Here is a 16,316-nt window from a genome sequence, read left to right on the forward strand (position 1 = left end):
AATTTGATGCATTGCTTTTATTGATTGAGCGCAAACTTCGATTTGGTAGTGTGGTTCGTTTTTAAAGAAAGGCTATTAGCTCAACGGTAGAGCGATGTGTAAAGTTGCACAATGACGTGGGTTCAAGTCCCACATAGCCTAATATAGTTATTTCACCATCATTTTAATACCAAGAGTTCATTACAAGTGTTCTATTATATTAATTGGTATAGAATTTACCGATGTGAACAATGATCATGGATTAAAGTCTTCAATGATCATGGATTTTAATCAAAAAGTGTGTTACTGAAACGACAATATATGTTAAAAACCGATATGTGTATACAATAACAACTATTCTATGTCACAATAACAGCTCATATATGTTACAATAACAGATTCTATGTTTCGATAACATCTTATATACGGAGTATGTTACAATAACAATTATTCCATGTTACAATAACAGCTCAAATATGTTACTATAACATCCATATATTACAATAACAATTATTGTATGTTACGAGTATAATAAAAATTATTCCATATTACAATAATTGCATTTCATCTTAACTTGAGACACCTACATAAAACTGATGAGTGATTATATCTTTAATGGATTAGTTTTCTTCAGCTCAAACAACGTTTACTTGCACTTAGATAACTAGCCACAATTACCTACATAAGAATTTGCAAATTTGATACAACTAAACATCAAGACTTCTTGTAACAATGCAATGTAGTCGACCATCAATTTCTAACTCGGTACCTATGTGGGATTTGAACCCACATCCTTCATGCAATTGCACGATACTCTGCCAATTGAGCTAATAGGTAAGTGTTTCAAGTAAAGAACATTTTAAAGCTTGATTAAGCCAGAAAATATATAATACATTGAGATCGAACTACGTACATTAATAAGAGAAAACAGGTGTATTGTGCATCAGATGTATACTAAACCTGTTACAATCTAAGAGACGAAGCTTCATAAACGACATCAGCCTCATGATTAATCATCGCAGTAGAAAAGGTAATAACGTGGCAATTTCATAGCCTTTAAACTAATCTACTATATTCTAATTTTTCTATCAACAGATTTAATACACAATGAAAACAAACCAACCGCCAATTTTGTAATAGATACGGAATTCAATATATCAATGATTGTGCCAAGTTCTACCGATTATTGTGCTAATTTCATCATAACGCAATTAAAACAGTAGAATAAAACAACATCCCCATTATATAAACTATTTTCGTCATTATTAGATTGGAACATAGTAATATTATTAACATAATAACACAGTTATAGGATTATTATAACATAGTTAAATCATTAGAGTAACATTACTCTAATAATATGTTTTGATAGTAATTAAAGAAAAAACTCAACAGATGCACAGAGAAACATAGTTTCGCATTCAGAATAACACAATTGTCTCATTATTATACCACACTTACACCACTAAAGTAACATAGTTACACCATAAATAGTGTAACTATGAGGATAAGCGTATAAGACTAATCCAACTAGAAGAACAATAGACAAGACTAATCCAACAAGTAACTACACAATGAAAAATTGCATCAATATACCAAACAATCAAAGTTACGGGAGATATGTGTTACAATAATAGTTAATGTGTGTGATAAGGATAAAACTCATGGTTTATGGGGGGAAAAAAATAAATATGTTACAGTAACATCAAAGTTGTGTTACAATAACGGCTTATATCTGTTACTCAATACACCAAACAATCGAATAGCTATAACTCAATACAATTTACTTTAGTCAACAAAGTATACATATATTCATCAGAATTATTCAATTTATCTGAAACGTAGTTAAAATGTGCAATTAACAAATAGCTATCAATGATTTCTTTTGAACCAAACATTCTGCAAATTAAAGCGAGCGAGTACGAAGCCATTCGGATATCGATCAACTCAAAATTGCAGAAATAAACATTCTAAATCAAATAAAAACCACACAATTCCTATAAAGGTAAGAAAAATTTAAAATCTGTAAAAATTAAAGCTCTAATCTAAATAGCTATGGGCGAGAAAATCGATTTCGTAAAATCGAAATTGCAAAAGTAAAACATAAATCGAATGGTACAAATGTACCTGATTTTCAACGGTTAATTATGCTACACTTAAGTGGAGAAAATCGACATTGGATAAACAATAGTTAAGCAAATCTTCTATAATTGAATTGTAAGAACTTGAATCGAAGAAGAGAAATCGTTTTTGCGTGATGTATTTTGGGGGAAAACGGTTGTGGGATGAATGAAGAGGAGAGAGAACGAAAAAAAATTAAAGATTTGGAAACGCCCTTTCTTTGCCGGTTTTGTTCATCCCTTACAACTGACGTGGCACCTGCAACGTGGCTTCATCCTATGCGTCTATTATTTTGATCAGACGGTTTAAAATGGTAGGACGGACTCATTTAAAACCCTGGACTCACCGGATCTCTACTGTATATATATATATATATATATATATATATATATATATAGAGGCCGGATCCGGTGAGGCACCTCATTATGGCGAGGCGGCCGGTCTCACCAAATTCCTCATTATGGTGAGGCAAGATCCGGTGAGTCCACCTATATATTTGAGTCCATGAGTCCATAAAACAATATCACGCACTATACAATACCATATCACGAATTTTTTTTTTTCGAAATTTTTTTTTTTCAAATTTTTTTTTTCGAATTTTTTTTTTCAATTTTTTTTTTCGAATTTTTTTTTTTCAAATTTTTTTTTTTCGAATTTTTTTTTCCGAAAAAGTTTTTTTCCGAATTTTTTTTTTTTTTTTTTTTTTTGTGAATCTCATACCTTATTCAGTGAATCTTTAAGGCTTGTTTTGTGAAACTTGATCATCATAATTGGTTAAAATCACCTATTTCGCTCTTTTCTTTATTAGGTGAATCTCGGACTTTGTTTTGTGAATCTCGGACCTTGTTCGTTGAATCTTAGAACTTGTTTTGTGAAACTTGGTCATCATAAGTGGTTAAAATCACGTTTTTTCCTCTTTTCCTTATTTTGTGAATCTCATACCTTAGTCAGTGAATCTCAAGACTTGTTTTGTGAAACTTGATTATCATAAGTGGTTAAAAATCACCTATTTTGCCCTTTTCTTTATTAGGTGAATCTCAGACTTTGTTTTGTGAATCTCAGACCTTGTTCGGTGAATCTTAGAGCTTATTTTGTGAAACATGGTCATCATAAGTGGTTAAAATCACGTTTTTTGCTCTTTTCCTTATTTGGTGAATCTCAGACCTTATTTTGTGAATCTCATACTTTATTCAAAGGAATCTTAAGGTTTGTTTTGTGAAACTTGATCATCATAAGTGGTTAAAATCACCTATTTTGCTCTTTTCTTTATTAGGTGAATCTCAGACTTTGTTTTGTGAATCTCAGACCTTGTTCAGTGAATCTTAGAGCTTGTTTTGTGAAACTTGGTCATCATAAGTGGTTAAAATCACGTTTCTTGCTCTTTTCCTTTTTTGGTGAATCTCAAGCCTTATTTTGTGAATCTCATACCTTATTCAGTGAATCTTAAGGCTTGTTTTGTGAAACTTGATCATCATAAGTGGTTAAAATCATCTATTTTGCTCTTTTCTTTATTAGGTGAATCTGAGACTTTGTTTTGTGAATCTCAGAGCTTGTTCAGTGAATCGTAGAGCTTGTTTTGTGAAACTTGGTCATCATAAGTGGTTAAAATCACCTTTTTTGCTCTTTTTCTTATTTGGTGAATCTCAGACCTTATTTTGTGAATCTCAGACCATGTTCACTGAATCTTAGAGGTTGTTTTGTGAAACTTGGAATATGACTTGCACAAATAAGTTCATTTCCAGCAGACCAATTGATCATATACAGCATCAGATAAGTTCAATCTTAAATTTACACATATATCAATCTTAAATTTACCGTAATATAAGTTCACGACATCACAATGCCAATTATTGTACGCGGCTTGGCTTTGCTTCAATAATCAAAGATGATCTGTAGGGAACTCAACAACGCAATGTCAGACCCGACCTCCGGTCTTAAATTTACAGTATATAGGTTCATCAAAACAGTCAATGCAAAAATTCACAGGACCAAAGTGATTAATAAATAACATTATATATCCTACATAAATATTTCCACGCACAAAGTGATAATATATTCTTACATTCTACATAAATAAATACATTCCATTACAATACAATCCTAAATTCCAAGTTCCGACTTAAAAAGAAAAGGTCTGTCCTAAAGCGGATTCCAACTTGTACAGTCGGCAGCCTCTTTAAAAGATGCGCAAATTTCGATGCCATAATGTTCTCCTTCAATGGTCACATAATATGGTTCCTCGAGATCAAACTCGAATTCTGCCAACCCGCATATAGAATCACCAACACCGTCAATGCCGCATACGCTAAGGTCTGCTTCGATAATCAAATCCGCATCACCTGGAACAGCAAGAATGTTGTTATAAGTAACCCAAATAAGTTATCATTCCCAATGATTAGCATGCCGGGTCATACTGAAACCAAAAACGAAATGATTAGCATGCCGGGTCTACTTGAAAATTTGTCTGAATGCTTCGCCTTCAACTTATTACAAGTAATATTGAACTCACTTTCTATCAGTGATCACCATAGAACGAAGCTCACAATTTGCAAACCTGCAAGTGTCAAAACAGTGTGATATTAGCGTTCAATTTAAAATGAAAGTATTGGAAACTTGGTTATAATACACGGTGGAAAAAGAGAGGACGGAATAGAACTAACCGTTTGCAGATATCATCCTTGATTAGAGGGTGACAGTCATTTCCAAATTGACTCAGAGTATGTTGTAAAAAACCACTGTGAGTTACAACAGCTATTTCCTTCTCATTTCTGGTCCACAACCTGTGTGACGCGATAAGCATGAAGCATAGTTAATAGTCATGCAAACTACATACTGTCATACTTCCTAGGTTTTCCATGTACAAGTGGTTTCTTATATTCAGATACGTTTTCTTGAACTTTCGTGAAGCCAACAAAGTTGCCGACTTTATGGCTTCTATTGGACATTCATGTCCTACTCTTTCGAGGTGGTTTCAAAGCCGGTGGCTTCAACTTACCTCTATCATTCGAAAGGATGAGATAGATTGTTCTTACCTTTAGAGAATCAATCTAGTTTTATTACCTTATCAAAAAAAAAAAAAAAAAAAAAAAAAAAAAAAAAAGGAATGTACAGAGTATGAGTAAAAAACGATTATAAACTCCTCCGAAATCAGTTTCAACAACACAAAGGTCAAACGGTCACACAATTCGCTATTCTACAAGACTACAAGTCGGACATTTTGCAAAAATCCCGACCATTAATAAGTAATTATGTATGCAGCTCCTCTTTTATCATTTAGGTCTTCCATTTTATATGTTTAGACGCTTCACTGAGGATGTTATCTTCTCCAGAAGCATTATAATATAAAAAACTTAACAAAAAAAGTTGCACAAAGAACAAACCAATTCATAAACTTCATTCCCCTTTCTGCCACTTCTGCTTTGGTCTCTCGAACATCAGCCTTCCATAAAACATCTTCATCGCTTTCGATCTACAAGTGCAAAATGTAACTCTAAGATCCATTATACCCTGAACCTTAAGTGAAATATCACACTAAATGGTGCTTACTTACATAGAAATCGATAGTCGGGAACAGATAGTGGGTATTCATGAATGTGTCTCCTCCGGTCGCAAGGATGAACACCACGAAATCATAATGAGTAAGTCCTCCGCTTCTCTAGAGAATTGGTATCCTTTATTATTTAAAAAAAAAAAAAATAAATAAACGAACGAGCAAATCATTCAAGTTAATAATTGGTTACACTTTGAACCTCATCACGCTCGATTATGCTTACAAAATGATCAAAACTCGCATAAGAACAAGATAATAAGTAATGAAAGTAGTTTAGCGAAAATTTATCAAATTAAATCAGTAATTTATCAAATTATATAAGTAATGAACAGCAATAATAAGTAATCGAAATGAAAAAATAGATGATCGAAATTACCGGATCATAATAGCGGTGGAGAAGCTTAGTGATAATGGCGGTCGAAAAGCTCGGTGATAATGGCGAAGATGGAGTGAAGATGGAGCTCAGTGAAGATGAGTTAGAAGAGAGAGAGAAAGGGCGTAAATGAAATGTGTGTTTTGGTTAGGATAATATAGAGGGACATGTGGCATCATCTGGTGAGTTTATAATTTTTAGATCTGACGGTTTAGGATGGGTTCAGCCGCCTCACCCTAAGAAGGGTGCCTCACATGATTCAATCTCTATATATATATATATATATATATATAGAGGCAAGATCCGGTGAGTCCACCTATATATTTGAGTCCATGAGTCCGTAAAACAATATCACGCACTATACAAAACAATATCACGGATTTGTTTTTTCAAATTTTTTTTCAAATTTGTTTTTTCAAATTTTTTTTTTCGGAATTTTTTTTTCAAATTTTTTTTTTCAAATTTTATTTTTTCCAATTTTTTTTTTTTTTTGAATATAAGCTGTGATATTGTTTAATATAAAGTGTGATATTGTATTATGGACTCACGGACTCAAAAAGATAGGGTGGACTCATGTGATCATAATTCTATATATATATATATAAACCATGCATGTTATCAACTGAGGATATAACATCCTCACTTTCTTAATCTGCAGAAACCTAATTCACACGTCTCTCTTTTCTAATTACCCTTTAGATCAAAATTCAATTCCAATTAGTCATCATTTTGATCTTCTCTTCATAATTAGGCACCTGGGTCTTTGATTTTAATTGATTCATCAACTAGGTTTTGATTCAAAGAATCATTTTTGCTATAAACTTGGGACGGAGGGAGCAGCAATTTTGAATTATAACTCACTTTTTAGCATTTAATATTGTTTTTGTTTGTTAGTGGTATGTTCTACAATAATGGGTACAATTTGTTTTATGTAAAATCGGAATTTATCTTAATTTATTGGTTTACTTGGTTTTTTTTCAGTATAAGGAAATTCTAGGAAAAGGAGCTTTTAAGAAAGTGTATCCTCTTTTTAGTTGCTGATATTTTGGTTAATTTCTTGCTGTTGTTATGTTGATGTTCCATTTCGGTTTCGAATTCAGCCATGTTGTTGACAGTATAACATCAGTAGAATTCCTAAAGACCCGGGTATATTAGTCTCAAGCAAAAAGATATTTAGTTTTGGATTTTTCGGCCCCCTAATTCCACAAATCGTTACGTTGGAATTTGGTATAATCAACCTTCTACCAAGGAAGTTATATGGGTTGCTAACAATAATAAAGAGAAGGGCACTTTTGGGAATAAACAAGCAACAAAAAGACGACAACAATAAATTGAAGAAGAAGACCATCATCAAAAACAATAATGATAAGACATAATATGATTATATATATTATTATAAGCAATAAAGAACGTTATTTTATTTCCTCTGTTTAAAATTAAATATTTTTGATGTCTATAAACTGATTTCTTGATACATGGGTGTATTTTCACAATTTTTGTTGATAATAATATAGTTGGTATCTTTAAACTAAAGTATGATTCATTTTTTTATGGCGTGTTAATAATTATAATTAGACAAAAATATACAATAATAACACTATTGTCCAATTGCTAAATCAAGACAATATAGGAAAAAAAACGCATGAAATTCAAGGCTAAATAAAATTGGACTTAATATTTATTTTAAGTACAATGTGGACTCTATCTATATATAAAGAGGATAATTATTGCTAATGCAATTATTAATTATCTGGATTAAATTAGTTTTGATTAGATAATTATTTAAATTTAAAATTTAAAATTTAAAATTTAAATTGAAAATTTTTTTAGAAATAAAGAGGTTGATAAATTAAATTTGATTCCACAATAATTTCACATTTCTGTTCATGTCATCCACAATATCTTACCTTTTTAGTTAATATTAAAAGGTCAACCAATATTATAACCCGTGTAACGCACGAACACAAAATCTAGTATAGAATAAAAAGGACATGTATGGCATACACCACTTCTCACCTTCCAAGAGAGAGCAGTAGTCATAGATTTTTATGAATGAATAATTCATATCCTTTCATAAGTACCAACAGCTGGCATCCAATTAGGCCATTAGATTGTGTTTTTTTCTAAAAGTGAATAAACCATTGGTAATATACATTGTTAGCCACTAGCAATAGAGATTTGTCATAGGTTTGTAAGATGACATGTCAAGGTTTGTTAACAAACCTTTTATTGCTAGATAAAGGGGCTGAGGTTTGTTGATAGGAATGGTTACTAGATAGTATACGGGTTTGTTGAGTGAGTTGTCCATAAAATCTGACAAATAGTGGCCCCTACAATTATAAAGCAACGGCTATTTTGCATGCAACAGCTATATTTTTCACATTATACTACTGCATTAACCCATGGTTGACTAACGCTAATTTGTGAAAGACTAATGATGCTAATTGGAATGCTCATGTAAAACGTACCAAAAGTTTGTTTATTTTGGTCTACTTCTATTACTGTGGTTTCTTAATTTACATTTAGTGTGGGAACAAATTTATTTGTGTGAGACGATCACGCAATAAATTTACTTTCGCACCTAATTTATTGTGAGACGGTATCGTAATAAATTTATTTTGAGACGGTCTGACATTAGATTTAATGTGAGACATTCTCTCAATAAATATAATGTGAGATGGTCAATCGGATAAATTTAGTGTAAGACGGTCTCACAATAAATTTGGTACAATATTGATCAGACGGTAGTTAATAAATTTACTGTCATTAATTTGACGGTAATTTGATACCATAAATCTGATGGTAGTTTAATACAATAAATTAGATTTGGTAAATCACATTTGGCAAAAATATGGAGGAAATGAAGACTAATTATTGATTTTATGAGGCAATTTTTATAATTATCATAAATCATTAATCATAATTTCTTAATATATATAATTTTTAATCTAATACTGAATTATGATGATGGATTTGTTTTAATGTTTAAAATTTGACAAAATATATCCAACATATATATGAGGGAAAGAAATGAATAATTTTATATGGGTCCTATGGTATGAACCTTGAAAAGGTTTGTCTATTGTTATGTATGGGTTTGTTATTAAAAGGGTTTGTTAAATTGGTGATGTATCATGTGAGGTTTGTCTATTGTGGATGCCCTTAGAGCTTGAACAATTCAACTCCGCCCCTATATAAATGACCTGCTACAAGTGCTAGATAGAAACACAATTTTTTTTTTCATAACCCTCCTTACCCTTGTGCCATTCCGTGTAACAATTATAAACATCAGTTCCATTCAAAATGTCCACAAATGCGCTTATAGTCCAGCACATACAAATGAAAATTGACGCAATAGTCGTAGACGCACCTAGGCTCTTTAGACGACTAAACATAGTTATGACATCCGACGCAATATGGAAATTGCTAACCTAGCCATATGCTAATTTGCAAAAGCTGAGCCTTTTAATGGTAGAAGACACCAGCCATGTAACACCCCAACCCAAATCTAGGGTCGGGAGCGGTCACTCACGCAGGTAACTGCTGTACAGGTATACATACCACGATTAACACCTGCATTTTTTCCAAACCATTTTGCTTCACTCGATCCCTAAAACTTCCCCGGGTCACCCATCCTAAGACTACTCCCAGTTAAGCGTGCAGCGTGGCACGCTTAACTGTGAAGTTCTTTTGCATGGATAACACGAAAAGAAAGTGCACTTTATTGATACGAGTAGTACTTTCAATCACTTTAATCACTAGTCAGATTTTAAGCTTATCATTTTATCAATGGACTTCTTCAAGGGGCTATCCCACCCAAATAACATCTTCGGTTCAGTGGAATATTACAAGCCAGATCACACCACCCGTGTTGAACAATATTGTCTTCGACGGTATTTTTACCATGTCATTCAAAATTTTAATTTTATCTTATCACACCTTTACGACGTAAGTGTTCTTTTCTTGTTCCAGACCTAATTCATTCGTTTTTTCGATTGTTAATCTCTTTATATCAGAAATTGTATGCGCGAAACGGGCACTCTTAGACCAGTTGAAGAGAGTAGTCGTCCTGTTTTTCATGTTTTTCAAGAGGCTGAAGTTAGTTCTAACATGGAATGTAATATTTGATCTGTGAGCCAACGGTGGACGCTTTGTAGTCCCTCAAGCAGGAGATGACGGTACGATCGACATGATTGAGATTTTTTGTAGCCACATTGAAGAACAGTATGAGGAAAGACTTATGGAGCAAAGACGTCAAGAGTTAGAGCTTTCATCTTCGTCCAATGATAGCTGTAACTGTCTAATCTGGTAATAAGAGCCCAGAATAAGCTTAGAGGAGTATGTAATTTCTAAGCGGTCGATTTGTTATCACCTTTTAATGTCAGGTTGTCCAACTTTTCTACCAGCAACATAACATGGCCTACCCCTCCTCCTAATTATGCTCTCGTTCCTGAGACTTAAGAAGAATGCAACACTAAGGACACGATTTAGTGTAAGGTTAATGTATTATCTACATGTATGTGTAATTAAAAGTGGGCATAACATGATTTAGTGTAAGGTTAATGTATTATCTACATGTATGTGTAATTAAAAGTGGGCATAACATCTATGTGGACGCCCGGTTAAGTATGCCGTGTGTGAAATTTATATATTTTGTGTTGAATAACATGGCCTAAGCACAAGTCTAGAGGTTAATGGGCACCATGCTCATACGGACTAAAGTATCACACCTTCATGAATAGAGGACCATGGCCATCTGATGAAAGCAGATACATATCATCTCTTCCTTCTCGAATACTGTTCGCACAGAAAGGGTAAATTAATTACAAATCAACAAGGAGTAATCAAATCCAGCGTAAAATCCAGCACAGAGAATGTTGCTCAAGTAATTTTTATGATCCTTTGTTGATTAATTTTGTTAAGTTAATAATGGATTGACTATTCCATTGTCTTCTCATACTACTTTTCATTATATCCTCAATCTCTCCCACTCCTCCTTTCTCTCCCTCCTCCCTTCTCTAAAGATGAAAAATATACAAACTAAAGGATCATACCGTCATGAATAGAAGACCACAATGAGGACTACATGGCCATCTGATGAAAGCACATACATATCATAATTCCCCTCTAGACTCTTCTTCTCACAAAAAGGCGTAAATTAGTTAGAACAATCTGAATCAACACATTCTAAAATCCAGCGTTAAATTCGATGGCGGGGCTAAGGAGGAAGTAACTTAACTCATTAGGAGTTAGCGCTAAGATAAGCAACTTTATGCACCCATGTCTGCCGAGACAATTGCCACGTTTCAGAAAATGTTAATTCATATTATGGATTTCTTTACAACATTAAACATAAAATAGCATAATCACGACGAATTTTATGTAAGAAGTTAAACTGGTCTAGTTCTAAATCCACGAAAATAAAGGTTCATGATGGATTTGAAGAGAATGCTGTTTAAGTAATGTTTGGAATATTTTGTTATTAATTTTGTTAAAGTTATTAATGGATTGACTACTTATTTTCCTCCTCATACTACTTTTCATTATCCCCTTAATCCCTCCCTTCCCCCCTCCTCCCTTATCTAAAGACGAAAAATACGGACAAAAGGATCAAACCTTCATGATTGGAGGTTCAGTATAGTACATGACATATGTACATCTCCATATTATCAGCGACCAGCTATAGCGATAATACTAATAATGAGTACGTTATCTAATTGTGCATACAAAATGGTTTCACACACACCAGTAGTAGACAACTTGCAATCACGAAATTCTTGTCATCATTTGATAACAGTACCAGTACATAAGTAGTATACACAAACAAAGGTGCCCGGAACTTAAAAGTATTTACCACTACCTACTTTGACTACATAATCAGGACAAAGTAATTGGACAACCAAAGTTTTTGCGATTGTCTAACAGCAGTTTCAACTTCCAACGGCTACTCATACTACTTCATCAGAACATACCTATTACCAAAAGGATTTACCAATGCATACACTTAAACACCCTAGGAGAGCTGCATAACACATGACAACCAGAGATTTGAATTGTTTGACGTACTTGCAGAACGTGTACTTTTCAGTTAGTTCTGCATCCCTGGACCACCACATTTTATTTTATCTTGTGTGAACTGTTCTAAGATAAAGGATGTATTACTAACAGCTTCAAGAAAAGCATTTTCTAACTTGGAATTCGCAACTATAAGACTTGTATTGCATCCTTCTGCCACTGGGTTTCATCTTCTTCGACCCACTTAAAATACCCGATTCGTAAATAGCGGCGACGTTTTAGTAACCATCGACGACGACGTTTTCATTCCGAAAGACAATTTTGCCCTTCACATCTCACTAACTCTCTTCTTTTCTCTCCAAGTCCAAAAATCCCCAAATATTCCCAACATCAAACACCATCACCACCTCCTACCACCACGCCGCCACTGCCACGCCGCCACTGCCGTTTACCGCCACCACCGCCACGGATCATATCCGGTTAGTTTTTTTTTGTATTTTTTGTTTTTAAATTGGCTTTGTAATTGAAATTAAATCGTTTATTGTTATTGTTAATAGATTATATGACTTTATTTGTTAGTTTTAATTAATTAAATGCTTCGATTTGGCTAATTAATTGAATTTGTTTTGATTATTTTAGTTTTTATTAAACTTTATTGAATTATTCCCTTATGTCAACCAAACAAGTCCTTAGTCTTGAAAGATAGATTGTTGTTTGTATTATTGTAGTTGTATTGTTGTTTTGTTGCCAATCTTTAATTAGTTGTAATTGTATAGTTTGCGTGAAATAGGTCAATTATATGTCGAATAATGTTGTTGTTGGTGTCGAATTTGAGTCGAAGAAAATGGGGAATGGGACACCATAGATGTAACGTGGGAATTCATCCATGGTGAAACGTGAATTTTGGACGTTTGGCTCCGAGAATGATGGTTTTGGCCATTTGTCATGGATAAACGTTGGGTTTGGTTACGTTTGGCCATTTTGGTTTTTTTTTTTTTTCAATTTTTTATTTTAAAAATAAAAAAAAAATCTCATGTGGAATTCCAACGTTTGGTCCATGGTGAACGTGGATTTCCATTGTTTGGACCATGGTGAATGTTGATTTCCAACGTTTGGACCATGGGCTGAATGTTGGATTTACGTTTGGCCATTTTGATTTTTTTTTTTTTTTTTTTCAATTTTTTATTTTAAAAAAAAAAAAATTCTCATGTGGAATTCCAACGTTTGGTCCATGGTGAACGTGAATGTCCATTGTTTGGACCATGGTGAATGTTGATTTCCAACATTTTGACCATGGGCTGAACGTTGGATTTTAACTTTGGTCCATGGTTGAACCTTCAGGGGACAAATTTCAGATTTACGCAGAAAAATCGCAATGTTTCCTAAAAGTGGACAACCTTCATACATTTTCCCATATGTGTCTGGACTAAGATCTCTTGAAACCTCAGCCTCGGGCCCACACTTACATTTGCCAGAAACTACTCCCTCCTATTCTACATAACCGTCTCATTGTGAAAATGGCACAAGAATTAAGAAAGTGAGTTTAGACCACACAAAACGGACAATGGGACAGTTATGTGAATAGAGGGAAATGGAATTGAATTTGGACCACACAACACTTACCAAAAATAGACAATGGGACAGTTATCCGACTAGACGGAAATGGACAATGGGACAATTATCTAGAATAGGAGGGAGTATATGCTTAGCCGTACCTCCGCTCGACGCCATCTCCGCTGATACTGCACAATCAGATGTTGAGATGCTGAACATAGAGTAAAGACCAAGATTTACGTAAGAAATTATACACTCCAACAATATATTCAGCCAGGAACAATGAGAATAGCCAATACTCTAGTATCAAGGCACCATAGAGGAGGCATCAAACAAAAATAATGAAGCGGTCATCAGAAGCTAGATAACTTCCATATTAAGTAAGTTTTCAAATGTTCAGAAGCCGAACATAGAGCAAAGACCAAGAAGGAAGCAACGAAACAAGCAATTATACATTCCTTCCTATTAAGTAATCAACTAAGTATAGAAATCACAATAGATGGACAATTAACACAACCTTGTAACACTTGAACAATTAACAAAACCAATAAGCAAGAAATCCAGACCATCTCAGCAAATGGACACGACAACACATGAACAATCGAATAATTGTTAAAATAAAATTTACCAACTGAACTCAACCTGAACTATGTATAGAAATCTCAATAGATGAACAATTAACATAAATTTGTAAGAGCCGAACAGCTAACACAACCAATGACCAAGAATTTGAAACCATTTCAGCAAATGAACTTAACCTTACCCTAGATGAACAATTAACACAACCTTGAAACATTTGAATAATTAACACAACCAATCAGCAAGAAAATCAGACCATCTCAGCAAATGGACACGGCAACACATAAACAATCGAATAATTGTTAAAACAAACTGTACCAACTTAAATCAACCTGAACTGCTCTACTGTTCATGCTTGGCATGTTTTCCCACATTGAAAGAGTTTTTAGATAGTGTAACTTGAGCGTAACTTTAGCCTTTTACTAGTGTAATTTTAGTGTATTATGAGTGTAACTTTAGCCCGACAACCACCACAACATCAATATCGCCAACCACCACCTATATCTAGATCTGCACTACCCACCCCATATTTCCCCACCCCCGTCGCCGCCTTTCCCCTCTACCACAGCCGACAACGACAACAACAACGACAACAACAACAACAACAACGTCCCTCCATTTAGATCTGAGTTTTATTTTAAAAAAAAATGAATGAGTGGAAGGAGGTATGAAGAGGAAGAAGAAGAAGGGTGGTGAGGGATGGTGCGGTTGTAGAGGGAGGTTGTGGTGGCCGGTGGCAGAGAAAGGACGTCGGAGACGGCAGAGGAGGAGAAAGGCAGCAGGGGCGGCAGATCTGAAGAAAAAAGCAAGAAAGGAGAACGGCAGAGGAGAGGACGGTGTTTGTATGGTGAGGTGTGGTGGTGTGGTGGTCGGGTGGTGGAGAGGAAGGTGGTAGGCGTTGGTTGGCGGTGGTGGCAGTTGTGTTGGTGGTAGGCGATGGTGGTTGTTGTGGTGGTAGGGGGCTGTGGTAGTCGAAGGTGGTGCGTGGTGCTGGCAGGGGGCCATGGTGGTGATAGGTGGAGCGTGGTGGTGGTAGAGAGGGTCCGAGGTTGTGGTCGGATTTGCTGAGGGAGGGAAAGGGGAGGGGGAGGGGGAGGGGGAGGGGGAGGAGAATGAGAGAAAAGTGAATTAGAGAGAGGGAAGGAGAGTAGGAGACTGTGAGAATGAGAAAGAGGGGTAGGATTTTTTGTTTTTAAAGGGTGATTCTAGTCCATAATTTTTGTTTTAATCCTAACTTTTTACTTACCCATTTAGATCTAATGTCAACCATCCATTCTCTTCCTCCAAATCTCCAATAACGGATAAGAACTCATGGACCTAAAAGGTTGTTTGGTTTCCTAAGGGAATTGAAGTTCCAAAGAAATTAGAGTTCCCATGATTTTGTAAATTACATTAGGGATATTCTACCACGTATGCACTGAGTTTTTGGTTTTCTACGGTGTCTCTGATTTTTGAAATTCATGGTGTCTTTTAAATTTCTTATTTATTTCTCTATCATAACCTTATTTAACTCTCGTTAACTTTATCACTATCAAACAACCGTATTTTGACCTTTATTCTAACTCGTGAATGTTGTATCACCATCCTATGTGAAAAGTATCACAAATAACTTTTAATAAGCACAAACTACTTTTAAGAACCTTAGTTATGATTCATGAAATTATAATGGAGATTTGAAGAATTTTAGTTAGATTCGTATACTGTTTGGTGTGTTAATGGGTAAATCAAGCGAATTAATAAGTAGATGGTTAGGTTATCGAGTAATTGGAATGCTAAATAAACGATTTAATAAGCCAATTAACAAACTTGCATATTAAAGACAAAAACTAAGGTCATGGTATAGACTATTGTGTAGAGTTCAGGGGTACACTATAGAATTTCAAAATTGTAGGGGTACATCGTAGAAAGTTGAAAAACTCGAGGGTACACCGTAGAATTTCCCATTACATTAAATAGAAGAAAGTTGTCTGGTTGAAATGTGGGAAGTTAATTCCACAGGAATTCACACTTTTCTAAGGGCCTAGGTGAGTAACTTCCCACATCATGGAAGAATTGGAGTTCCTATGAAACTTCAATTCATGTGATTTGGGGCAAACAAACAATTCTCCCATTTTGCAAATCCCATGAATTATAATTCATGTGTTT

General features: G+C 34.4%; 3 long non-coding RNA genes across 5 annotated transcripts; all 3 read right to left on the reverse strand.

The window, feature by feature from the left end:
• Positions 1-4,079: 4,079 nt before the first annotated feature.
• Positions 4,080-5,604, reverse strand: LOC141634447 (uncharacterized). 3 transcript variants are annotated; one of them, XR_012539166.1, is made up of 4 exons: positions 5,481-5,604; positions 4,761-4,880; positions 4,553-4,654; positions 4,080-4,439 (listed from the first exon to the last, which is right to left on the reverse strand). It is a non-coding gene; the product is annotated as an uncharacterized LOC141634447 (long non-coding RNA). The 3 variants fall into 3 exon arrangements; XR_012539165.1 differs by having other exon boundaries at positions 4,080-4,513; positions 4,610-4,654; positions 5,481-5,600; XR_012539164.1 differs by having other exon boundaries at positions 4,610-4,654; positions 5,481-5,595.
• Positions 5,605-10,378: 4,774 nt separating this feature from the next.
• On the reverse strand, positions 10,379-11,191 carry LOC141630567 (uncharacterized). The gene is made up of 3 exons (XR_012537518.1): positions 11,078-11,191; positions 10,754-10,820; positions 10,379-10,473 (listed from the first exon to the last, which is right to left on the reverse strand). It is a non-coding gene; the product is annotated as an uncharacterized LOC141630567 (long non-coding RNA).
• A 1,832-nt stretch (positions 11,192-13,023) lies between these two features.
• Positions 13,024-15,335, reverse strand: LOC141630568 (uncharacterized). Its single transcript, XR_012537519.1, has 2 exons — positions 14,504-15,335; positions 13,024-13,780 (listed from the first exon to the last, which is right to left on the reverse strand). It is a non-coding gene; the product is annotated as an uncharacterized LOC141630568 (long non-coding RNA).
• Between the last annotated feature and the right edge of the window lie 981 nt (positions 15,336-16,316).

This window comes from Silene latifolia, chromosome Y, assembly GCF_048544455.1.
Source record: "Silene latifolia isolate original U9 population chromosome Y, ASM4854445v1, whole genome shotgun sequence".
Taxonomy (NCBI): Eukaryota; Viridiplantae; Streptophyta; class Magnoliopsida; order Caryophyllales; family Caryophyllaceae; genus Silene; species Silene latifolia.